At 40.5% G+C, this 11,331-nt stretch overlaps 1 protein-coding gene across 3 annotated transcripts in view; it reads right to left on the bottom strand.

The window, feature by feature from the left end:
* The window catches only part of LOC109915585 (phosphodiesterase 4D interacting protein), a 288,714-nt gene that overhangs the window by 93,198 nt on the left and 184,185 nt on the right, over positions 1 to 11,331 (bottom strand). The gene's annotated exons all lie outside the window — the stretch shown is intronic.

The raw sequence follows: 11,331 nt of genomic DNA, 5'->3' as shown, positions 1-11,331 counted from the left end.
GCAGTTCCTACTATCTCTAAAGCCGTAGAAATGGCTTTAAGCTAATTGAGGTGGGTGGGTGAAAGGGGTGCTGGGGAGCAGAAATGTAAGCTACAAAGGATGAGGATATGGCAGTATTTACAGGGCAGCTAATTTGATAATGATACCTAGAATGGGATGGGAAATGAGAGAGTGTACAAACATTAAAAAAAATCCAATTTAAATAGGATTAAAAGGGAAAAAGTTGGTAGAAGGGCAAAATTAGTGACTCCTGAATGCATGTGGTATTCAGAACAAAATAAATTAATTAATAACACAAATACAAGAGCAACTAGGACAATGAATGCTGATCCGGCCATCGACGCTCACTACCCATGAATGAATGAGAAACAAAACAGGTTAATTGGTATGACCTTATAAACATTATGGAGACACAGTGACAAGGTGATCAAACCTGGGAACTAAATATTCAGGGGTATGTGACTTTTCAAAATGACAGGCAAGGACGAAAAGGTGGACGGGTAACGTTGTCAGTACGGGATGGAATAAGTCCAGTGTCAAAAATGGTCTTGCATTGGAAGACGTAGAACCCATTTGGATGGAGATAAGGAATTAAAAAGTGGAAACCTGATAGAAGTCATCTCTAGGCACCCTAATAGTAGCTATTCAGTAGGACAGAATAAACCAGGACATGAGGGCATGAAAGAAAAATTAGTATAGTAAACATGGGTGAGTTTAATCTTCATGTAGATTAGGATAATCCTCACTCACTTGGGACACTTCATCACCTTTCCCCCCACCTGCACTAGCACCAACAGCTGTGCCATCCAATTTTACCTCATTCAATTCCTGACTCCTTCCCACATCAGGAGAAAACAGCCCTCAATAAAATAGAGAGAGCCAAGACAGGTGATGGAGTGCCTGACATTTGTTTTCTTGCCCCCAATAAGGGGAAGATCCTTGTCCAGCTGTTGAGAACCATGACAGTTCATGAGGTTTTGTCAAAACCTCCTTGTCTTGACAACCAAGTAAGAATCATTGTCCATTGCTATCTTGCTCTCCCATCACCTCCACTGTGAATCTAATCTTAACATGCCCAACTTCTATCACTTTTTTGTAATGTATTCTCTCTTTCTGTTGTCTACAGAGTTTCTGCCATCAAGAGGATAGTCCTGTAAGACATCTCCTCCTTCAACTCTGAGGAAGAAGCCTCAGATCTCTCAAAAGAATACACCAGCAAGGCCCCCCCACCCGCATTTCCACCAGCTCAGGTACTGACATCTCAGTAGGCATTTAAAACAAGGTTAAATTTGGGGGACACATCCCCGCGCTACTTGAAGAAGAAATGCCCCAGGTCACTGTCACTCAGATGACTACCAAAGATCAGGCACCTGCTCATCCCAAGGCAGGAGAAGACCCCATTGTATCAGCCATTTATCATTCATCCAAATGCATAAACAGGCACTGGAGCAGCAGGCAGGTTTGTCAGAGATACTAGGCAAATTGACTTGAATGCTGTTTGCACTGTACTATGTCTGCCATGAACATGTTTGGCTGTCTCTGTGAATAGACTCTCCTTGGACAGCCATGAACAGCCAATCAGTGTCTGCTATATACACATATGGACCTGCACACCATGTCACTAGCCATTATTGCTCATCATGGCAAGCAGGGAAAAGGAGGACCTTGACCTTACTCCAGATGTTCCTTCCTCACAAGAAGCATGGTGGTCTCAGTTGGCATCAGCCGGAGGACAATCACGTGCAGGACCCCAAAGGTCTCTGCTTAGGACACTATAGGTAGCTGGGTCTTCATCCTCCATGCTGTCAGTCGTGTAGATGTTCAAGCCAAGGAGGGCCAATGTCCCTCTAGGCAGGATACACTCAGCATGTCTGGGCCTTCTAGCCATGAATATCCCTAGGATCACCCGACCAAAAGTCCAAGGCTAACAGGTCCCATTGTTGCACAGGCTCCCTTTATCCCAGCTGTGGAGCCCAGGACCGCACCTAGGCTTAGTAGGAGGGAAAGGAAGACAATTTCCTTCTGAGGGCACGTCATGGGTGACACTTCATTAGATGACGTTCTCAAATTTGTAAATAAATGTTAATTTCTCATCATTAGCTGTGTGAATGAAGGTCATTTTAGATGCAACAAGAATGAAGGTACAAAGGCTAGGCATTCTTTGCGCTACACAATGTTTTAAGGTTCACATTGTGAAATGAGCAGTTCCTGCACCCTATGGGAATTTGGAAGGTGTTTGCATCTTCGGCAACTGTGGTGAATCCATCCAGGCCACAATGAATTGCTTGTGCATCATCGCTATTAGTGGGATTGATTTGTAATGTTGCATGATGTGGTCAAGTGCTTGAGTCCTGGATTTGTACTCCACATAGTAATTCAATGCACAAGGTTCACCTACAGCATTTTGTAATCATAAGAGTGTCAATAACCCGTATTGTGGGTGTCTGTTTAATGCTATTGCCCTTGAAAGGCCACATTGCACAAAAGTGGAACAGAGACAACAAGGTGCAGAGCTGGATGAACACAGCAGGCCAAGCAGCATCAGAGGAGCAGGAAGGAGAACTTTTGTTACAGAATGAAACACTACACACACACACACACACACACACACACACACACAGTCCCCAAAAACTGACTGTGGCCAATTTCCTTGACTTTAGTGGATAGACAGTCTCTACTGTTGACTGACCAGATCCTAACTAATTTCTATGCAGCCTCCTGACTCCCCAGGCTGGTTGCACTAGACCTACAGGGATGACTGTGGCCCATTCCTTAGACTGTTACAATATGGAACACCGACTGTTCCAAGTGGCCGACTGACCATGTGCATGCCCCTTGACTGATACTAGACACTGCCCCTTGACTAGGGGGAGGCAACGGCCAAGTGATAATATCACTAGATTATTAATACAGGGACTCGGGTAATGTTCTGGGGTTCCAGGTTCAAATCGTGCCAAGGCAGAAGGTGGAATTTGAACTCAATAAAAGTCTGGAATTAAGAGTCTGATGATGATCATGAAACAATTTTCAAAAAAACCCATCAGGTTCACTAATGTCCTTTAAGGAGGGAAACTGCCATCCTTAATTGGTCTGGCCTAGACTCACAACAAAGTGATTGACTTCCCTCTGGGCAATTAAAGATGGGCAATAAATGCTGGCCTAGCCAGTGATGTCAACATCCCATGAATGAATAAAAATAACTTGACAAAATCATTCCCCTTAGACCTCAAGGCGTTGTGCTTCAGGGAAATGGCATTCAGTGTGCTTCCTGCATATGCAGTGGGTAGATGATGCAGGTGTGAGATTGACATAGCATAGTGCTCTACAGTAACATGTCCATCCCCTAGACTGATCACTGTTGACATTAATGACAAGCTACCTGGCTTTCTGTTTGTGCTAAACATCATGGCAGGACAAAAGTTCTGTGAACCATTAAGTTCTGGCTGAGGGGCTAAAGGCTCAAAAAGATAAGTCAAGGAAGAGATGCTGTGAGCATCCAAGTAGGAACAAAGTCAGTGAGTGCTAAGACAGTAAGCAAGACATCCTGAGATGCACCTGGGTCCAACCAGGAGATGGATACCTGTATTTGTGCACAGGTGTCCAGGCATCAGCATTACAATGATAAGGTGCTGGGTTTCTGCAAAGTGCAACATTGAAATGCAGAACCATACTGTAAGTGCATTGGAAATATGCCATGCGGGTGTAGTGAGGGTAGTCCATGTCCAATGCCAACATCCATGGATAGGGTTGCAGGCAGTCCTATGGGGCACGCTCTGAAATGTTGAAGATTGATGTCCAAGATGGAGGCCCAGAGGATCAAGCAGTGAGCTGGAGTTACCAATTAAATAACTCTGATTTTCATTTCTGTAACTGTCACCATCTACTTTCTTGCTGGAGGTTGGAAAACAGGAAATTGCATAACAGTGAGGTTAGATTAGGTAATAATAGTTTGCCAATATATGCGAATATGTCTCTCGCCATTCAAAATGTTTTGCAGAAGTGACTTTTTCCTCTCAACATTGAGAATCTAACTTCAGCTAGTCTCACTCTATTTTCCCAATGGACGTGCCAAAACCTGTTAAGTGTTAAGGCATTGGGAAAATTCTGCCCCATGTGTCTGAGGCATGTTACTGTTTATAATTAACATATAATTGCTGGCTGTAGTAATTGTCTGCTGGATTCTTCAATACCATGATATCCATGCCTAGTTTCTTATGGTATGACGGATAACGTGAGCATTGCTGCATCAGGTAAAATGAAGCCTAATGGAGACAAAAATGACATCAGTAACATCTGATTTATTTCAGCAATAAAAGCAAAAACTGCCTCACTATCTAATATATACACACAAATTAATGAATTGTGGGCTGTAACTTAGAGATCAAATATCCTGTTGAACCGCCCAAGTACAAGTCAAAATGTTAATGCCATTTATTGTGTTGATCACTCTGCAACATGACTCACTCATGTGTAATTCATCATTTGCTCTTAGTACAGATATTATTTCTCTCCTACCATTACAAAGAAAAAAGTGGATATGCCCAAAGCGGTAAAACTATAACCCTTCACAGCATAGCAGTTATTGAGCTAACCTTTTGGTTTTCTTGTTTTTAGTATGGTAATGGCTAATATAGTACTATGACTCTTGATGGCATGTTATAAGTATGCTTGAGCCTGCTGAACAATGCCTGTTATCTATGAAAGGGGAAGGCTGTTTCAGCAACATGTCACATCAGGTTTAAGTCCTAAATGCCAACATGGTGTTTCTTTTTACACAAAAAAGCCCTACAAAATGGAACTTAAAGCTAATGAGTATTTATCCTGACAATTCATAGTTCTCAATTCAGCCTTACTTTTGAATTTTAAAGTGACTTAGACTCCCATAGAATGGGGATTAGTGAAAATTGTACTTCCTGGTGTGATATTAAGACAAAAAAGTCGAAAGGTTGATCCACTTTCTGACCTTAGTCAGCTGATATCTGATGTAATAATAATAATAGAGGGCTCACAGCAGGCCTTAATATTTGAAGCTAGCAAGTTAAAACTTTAAAAAGTGGCCAAGGTTTCTATTTCTAATGATTACTCAAGATTGTTCAGGGACATGCTTGTTAGGGATAGGAACAAATTTGGCTGTTGACATCCTCTTCAATGGTGATCACTCTGCCTCAAAGTTGATGGTGGGAAATACAGTGATGGTAATGCCATTGAATATCAAGAGGAGGTAATTGGAATGTAACTCCCTCTCTAATACCATTGTGGGAGAACCCAAATCAAATGGACTGCAGCAGTTCAAGGTGGCAGACCATCTTCTCAAGGTCAATTAGAGATGGGTAACAAATGCTGGCCCAGCCAGCACGCCCACATCTCATGAGCAAATTAAATGTTTGGAAATGGTAATTGCCTCTATTGTGCGGCAAAAAAAAGGCTACCTTCCATTCATCAAACCAAATTGGAATTCTTTCCAGGTGCTGATGCAAGTGGCCATGTCCATTTCGTTGCTCAAGGTTGTGGGATACTCAAATTTAGAAATCTAGAAATTACTCAGCTTTCAAACTCATGGAAACGTTAGACCAAATGTAGACAAAATGGAATTCAAATGAGTTTTAGTGACTGCTCTTGCATCAAGGCAACATTTACCAAGTGTAGCATCAAGAATTTCATAAAATTTAAGTCATTGGGAATCAAGGAAAAATTCTTTGTGCTTCTTAGAAGCCAATTATCTCAAAAGTCAGAATATCACTGCAGAAGTTTCCCAGGGCACCTTTGTAAACTCAACCATCTCCTATGCTTCAACAATGACTATCTCCTCACCATAATAGAAGAAGTGGGGTTGTTTGTTGCTGACTGAGCAATGTTTAGTTCTCATTCACAAATTTGCAGATAATAAAACAGGCCAAGTTCACTTGTGTCAGGACCTAGACAAAATTCAGGTTTGGATTGATAAAATGGAAACTAACATTTATGCCACACAAATGAGAAGCAATCACCATCTCCAATATTAAAGTCTAATCACCTCCTTGCAATGTTCAACGACAATGCAATCATTGAATCTCTCACCACTAACAATGGGGGAGGGTGGTGACCACCTATTGCCCAGATCCTTAAAATGGCTAGTCACTTAAACACTGTGACCACAACAACAAATCAGAAGCTAGTATTCTGCAGTGAGTAACTCACCTCCCAACTTACTAAAACCTTTACAAAGCACACGTCAGAAGTGTAATGAGGCACTCCCACTTGCCTGGATGAGTACAGCTACAACAAGAAGTTTGACACTATCCAACCCGCTTGATTAGCATCCCATCCAATGGGTTGAACATTGATTCCCTTATTCTCTCCAGCACGGGAACTACACCGCTTGCAAGTTTCCCTTGAAGTTACATACCATCCTGACATAGAACATAGAACATAGAACATTACAGCGCAGTACAGGCCTTTTGGCCCTTGATGTTGCGCCAACCTGTGAAACCAATCTGAAGCCCATCTAACCTAAACTATTCCGTTATCATCCATATGTTTATCCAATGACCATTTAAATGCCCTTAAAGTTGGCGAGTCTACTACTTTTGCAGGCAGGGCATTCCACGCCCTTACTACTCTCTGAGTAAAGAACCTACCTCTGACATCTGTCCTATATCTATCACCCCTCAATTTAAAGCTATGTCCCCTCGTGCTAGCCATCACCATCCGAGGGAAAAGGCTCCCACTGTCCACCCTATCTATGGAACTAGATCGTTGTTCCTTCGCTACTATTGGGTCAAAATCCTGGAAGTCCTTACACAATCAAACGAGGTATACCTGTACCACACTTCCTGCAGTGATTCAAGGATGTGGCTCATCAATACCTTCTCAAAGACAAAGATTGGTAAGAAATGCTGGTTTTGATAGTGAAGTCTATCTCCCATGAATGATTGAAGAAGATGATGATGATAGTCTGCTGACATTTTCTGCTACATTTCACATATTAAAATTTCACAGTTGAATTGACCAACTGAAAGCAGCAGTTTCAGGAGGGGAAGGGAAAAAAGTTGCAAGAATAAACTGTGAATTATGAATCAATGTGCATCAATTGCCAACAATGTTTTGATATTTGACATAAAACAATGAGGCAAAGATTCATTCAAGAGGAGATTCAATTTAAGGGCTGTATTGAGGTGCAACACACTGCAGACCTGTAAAATTTTCCATATTATTTCACGTGACAGTGCATGGCTAACAAGTTCTCTGCCGATTGAGAACACAGGCACCAAATTGTTCTACAGATTTCATCATACTTCCTATAAATAAGATGATGGAGTAGTCATTTACAGGCCTGTCCCTGTTGTGTTGCTCAAGAAGCCTCCATCACATGAATGGCAGAGACTTGGCAACAAACTGACCTATGAATTACCCTCCCACACCTAGCACTGTGCAGACCATAGTCAATGACGCTTGCACATAGTGCAATAGCTTGGCTGATCTATCAAACCCTATCACGATCCAATTTCACACATTCACCAATTTTGTGTTCCACATGACTCCAGCACAGAGTTGCATACACCTATAGACATACACTGCTGCCTGATCAGTGGAAAAGAAAACATGCAATTCTGTGCTCCACGTAAGCCTTTCCTACACTAGTCTGGCCTCAGCTCAGCATCTCCTTGCATTTGCGAGCAGCCTGTTTTAGCAGCACAGAAGTGATAGAATATGTGCTGTTGAATTCTGCAGCACCATGCTCTAGTGCTCACACTTACAACACCACTGTCCTCACCACAACCTTTAAAAAAATATTGGCAATGGAAAAGTAAAATATACACTGATGGCAAAATGGGGAAACTGAGCAACGTCTCCCAAGTACACATTGTTACGCATAATAATTCATTCATCTGACCTTGTCACTTGGTCTACAACATAAAATGACAAAATTATAAATCTGTATCAAGTCAACTTAAAATTTGCATGCACATTATACAGGAACAATTCTGTTCTGTACTAGAACTACCGCTCACAATAGTTCCACAAGAGGGTGCAAAAACCAAATATATCTAGTATAGCCATGAGGTTTTGGGCCTGTTCTGTCCATTTTGACATTTTTTGGAAATATGGCAGAAAACTTAAATAGTGCTTTAAAAAGTTTAACACCTGAATCCTGAAATGATTTTTTCTTAAAATGCAGATGACTTTTCTGTAAACATACAGGGGCTTCTTCAGAGGTTTTATTCGGCTTCAAGGAGGCATGCTTAGTGATGAGAAGCAGTAGAGCCAAACTGATTCTTTTTGATGGATGTATCCATTATGCAAGCAGGTATGATTTGCAGTGATTTTGTTTGCAGACTGTCAAGCATAGTCCTCTATTTCTGCATGGCAGGCATCAAGATGACTTTATGTTTTCCAGATCATGCAAAACAGAGGTTAAGCTTCAAAATTGAAACTCAGTGAGACAAACTCGAATGATGTTGTCAAATGATGAACATTAATTTAGACTTTATAGTCAGTAGTGAAGAAACAACAGTTGCTGTTTAATACACTTCCACCTTCCCACAGACTTTCTGTTGATTCCTGCGCAGCAACTTGCAATAATTAGAGAGCTATTTCAGATGTGGTGTTCTCGACAGAACATCTAGGATGTGTGCATGTAGGAAGAGCAAAAATGTGTCTTCTTAATGAATCATAATGAAGAATCCTTAATAAGATGCATTTGAATTTATACCTAAAAGTCAAAATTAGATATTTATTTATATATTATATACAGAAAGTAAACTAATTAGCAGATGTCATTGAGAGAGATAAAGGTTGCAGAAAAGGAAAATTATTTTAAAATAAAGTCTCCAACAATTAAAATCTGAAAGAATGAGATTCTACATTTATAGGGGTTTTTTTTAGGACTAAAGAAGTCAGTTGATAGTAATGAAGACTTATCATGCTGTTAAAAGTTCACTCACGCTTGAATGGGCTGTCCCTAGCATTTTATGTCAAGTCTAGTAAGTGAATACTGCATTGTCACATCCTTCATGTCGATATCCTCACCATCATTCCTAATGTAAAAACTGAACCAATATTTTTACTGCAACAAACCTATCAAAATGTGTCAGGACCAGGTAACATAATTATATACAATATTGCTGTAAGACTAGTCCACCAGATGGTGCCAGACATTTTGCGTTTCAGAAATCTCTGTATAGCACAAGTACTATGTATATACTGTAAATAGATTACAGACTATGATTTAACAAAGCCCATCCCTCAAAGCTCAAGAGAATTGTGCATTTTCATATATATAAACATATATATATCTAAAATAAATGGCATGTCAATGCTATAGAGTAGTAGAGGTGGAATTTAAACAAACCCTCTTGTGTATTGTTTCAGCATGCTGCCAAACTGAGATCGCACGATACTGCATGTCAGTAATTGAAACTGGTCTCTCCACAGTACAGCTGTACCAACACATTAAAAAGGTGTGTCTAAGCTATAACTCTAGCATTTCTACTCTGTTGCAGAGCTAAGACTGTAGATTTAAATCTGGAGGCTGGGCACTGAAAGAAGTAATGAGACACTCCATGCAGAAAATAGTCTCATACCAATTGCATTCGAAGGTATTTAGGTGCATCTCCCATACTGGGTCAAGCCTAGTGTTCGAGCTATTGAATGGAAGACCTGTGGACGGGAATGCAGACAAATCTATCCATGCTCTCGTAATGTTTGAAATGTACTTGTCATGAAATGAGTTAGAAGTAGCAGGCAGGAGGATTGCAACTGGAGCTAAACTTTCTAACTAACCTGAAATGAATATTTCAACTATTATTCTAAAACTGCTAACAGCAGTATTAATGGCCAATAATATAGCTGCATATTGCTGGACTGAGTGGAGGTAGTGCCACAGTAAGCCTGCCTATGGCACTAATATTTTACTCTCTGAATTTCAGCATATAACCAAGTGCTAGTCATCCACTGCGTATTACAAATTCTGATGTGGGAGATCGAAGGAATGAAGTGGTGGGAAGTGAACTTAAAATGGCACTTTTAAGTGAGAACAAATTTAATGGATTTGATTAAGTTCTGGGCCTCACCTGATGGCCCAATATGGAAATCCTATATGGACACACTGCAGTATTAAAGTTGGGTTTGAATTTCTGCCTTCCCTCAAACTTTCCACATTTGCAAAATCTTGTGGTAACAGCTGGGATGAAATGAGATTGAGGTAATTTCTGAACTCCCTTCTACAGACAATTAAACATTAGAGAAATGTTGGACCTCAGATTCATGACCAATTGGTGCCTGTAGAACCACACCCTTGTATATGATTCCTCACCTTAAAGAGAGGGGAAAGATCCACAGGGTAGATAAACATTGACAGAGAGTTAAGAACCATTCAACTACTCAGTTTTGTTAGAGGATAGTGAGGTTCCTCAGAAAAAGTTGCAGCTCAAACCAAACCGAGTTATTCCCCTTGCAAATTTAGATATTGCAAAGCATATTATTAGTTTATAAATTTCAACATATTGTGGTCTCAATTGTAGTGGACAAAACGCAAGACCCGGCAGAGTAATACATGTTAAAATCTGACCCTCCGTCAAATTTAAAATCTACTTGCAAAAATCCCATGATCAAACAATTGCTCCAAATCTCTATTCTGCTTCAGGTCTTGCACCAGCTTCAAATGAAATTTGAATAAAAGGTTAGAAAACATCACCTAATTCCACAATAACTCAAACCAGAATATGGCAAATGCTTTTTGCTGGTTAACTTACAAACAACTTCAAAGCTACTTTTAAAAGAAACATGAATTATGTATCCCCTCCCCAATTCCAATCTTTGCACCAGGGGAAATCAAATAATTGCAGAAATCAATTCTCACTCCAAAAACTCTCAGTCCAGATTAGTTATCAGAACATGGGTATTGGGAGGAGAAGAACTGCTGGATGATGGCTATGTATATGCAATTCAGACGGGGAAGGAAAAGAACTGAAAGATGATAGGACCCGTCTCTCCATGGAATTTTACCTGCTTTAAGCTAACTGCAAGGTTACATTTGTGATCACAAAGAGAAAGAGAAAAATCATAGCTGCAGGTGGGACAAATTAGAGAATAGTCATGGCAATGGTAATGCATGGATAATGTGCAGCCCCTGAAAGATTTACTGGAATTTTCACAGCAAAAAGGAATGCCCTACCCATAAAGCACTCTGAACTGTTCACAGGGCCTCTGAGAAAACCTTCAAATTTCCTACAAAGGTAGTTCACTGTAGGGAAATATTATGCTCTTTTTTTGCACACAAGCCTCCAATACTACATCTGCAGCAGACATAGAAGTTCAAATGGCAGCCAGGTACTTGGTAGCACATCTGCT

The sequence above is a fragment of the Rhincodon typus genome, chromosome 10, assembly GCF_021869965.1.
Source record: "Rhincodon typus isolate 14 chromosome 10, sRhiTyp1.1, whole genome shotgun sequence".
In the NCBI taxonomy this organism is placed as follows: Eukaryota; Metazoa; Chordata; class Chondrichthyes; order Orectolobiformes; family Rhincodontidae; genus Rhincodon; species Rhincodon typus.
Note: the sequence above shows the minus strand (reverse complement) of the source record. Positions and strands in the feature narration are given on the sequence as shown.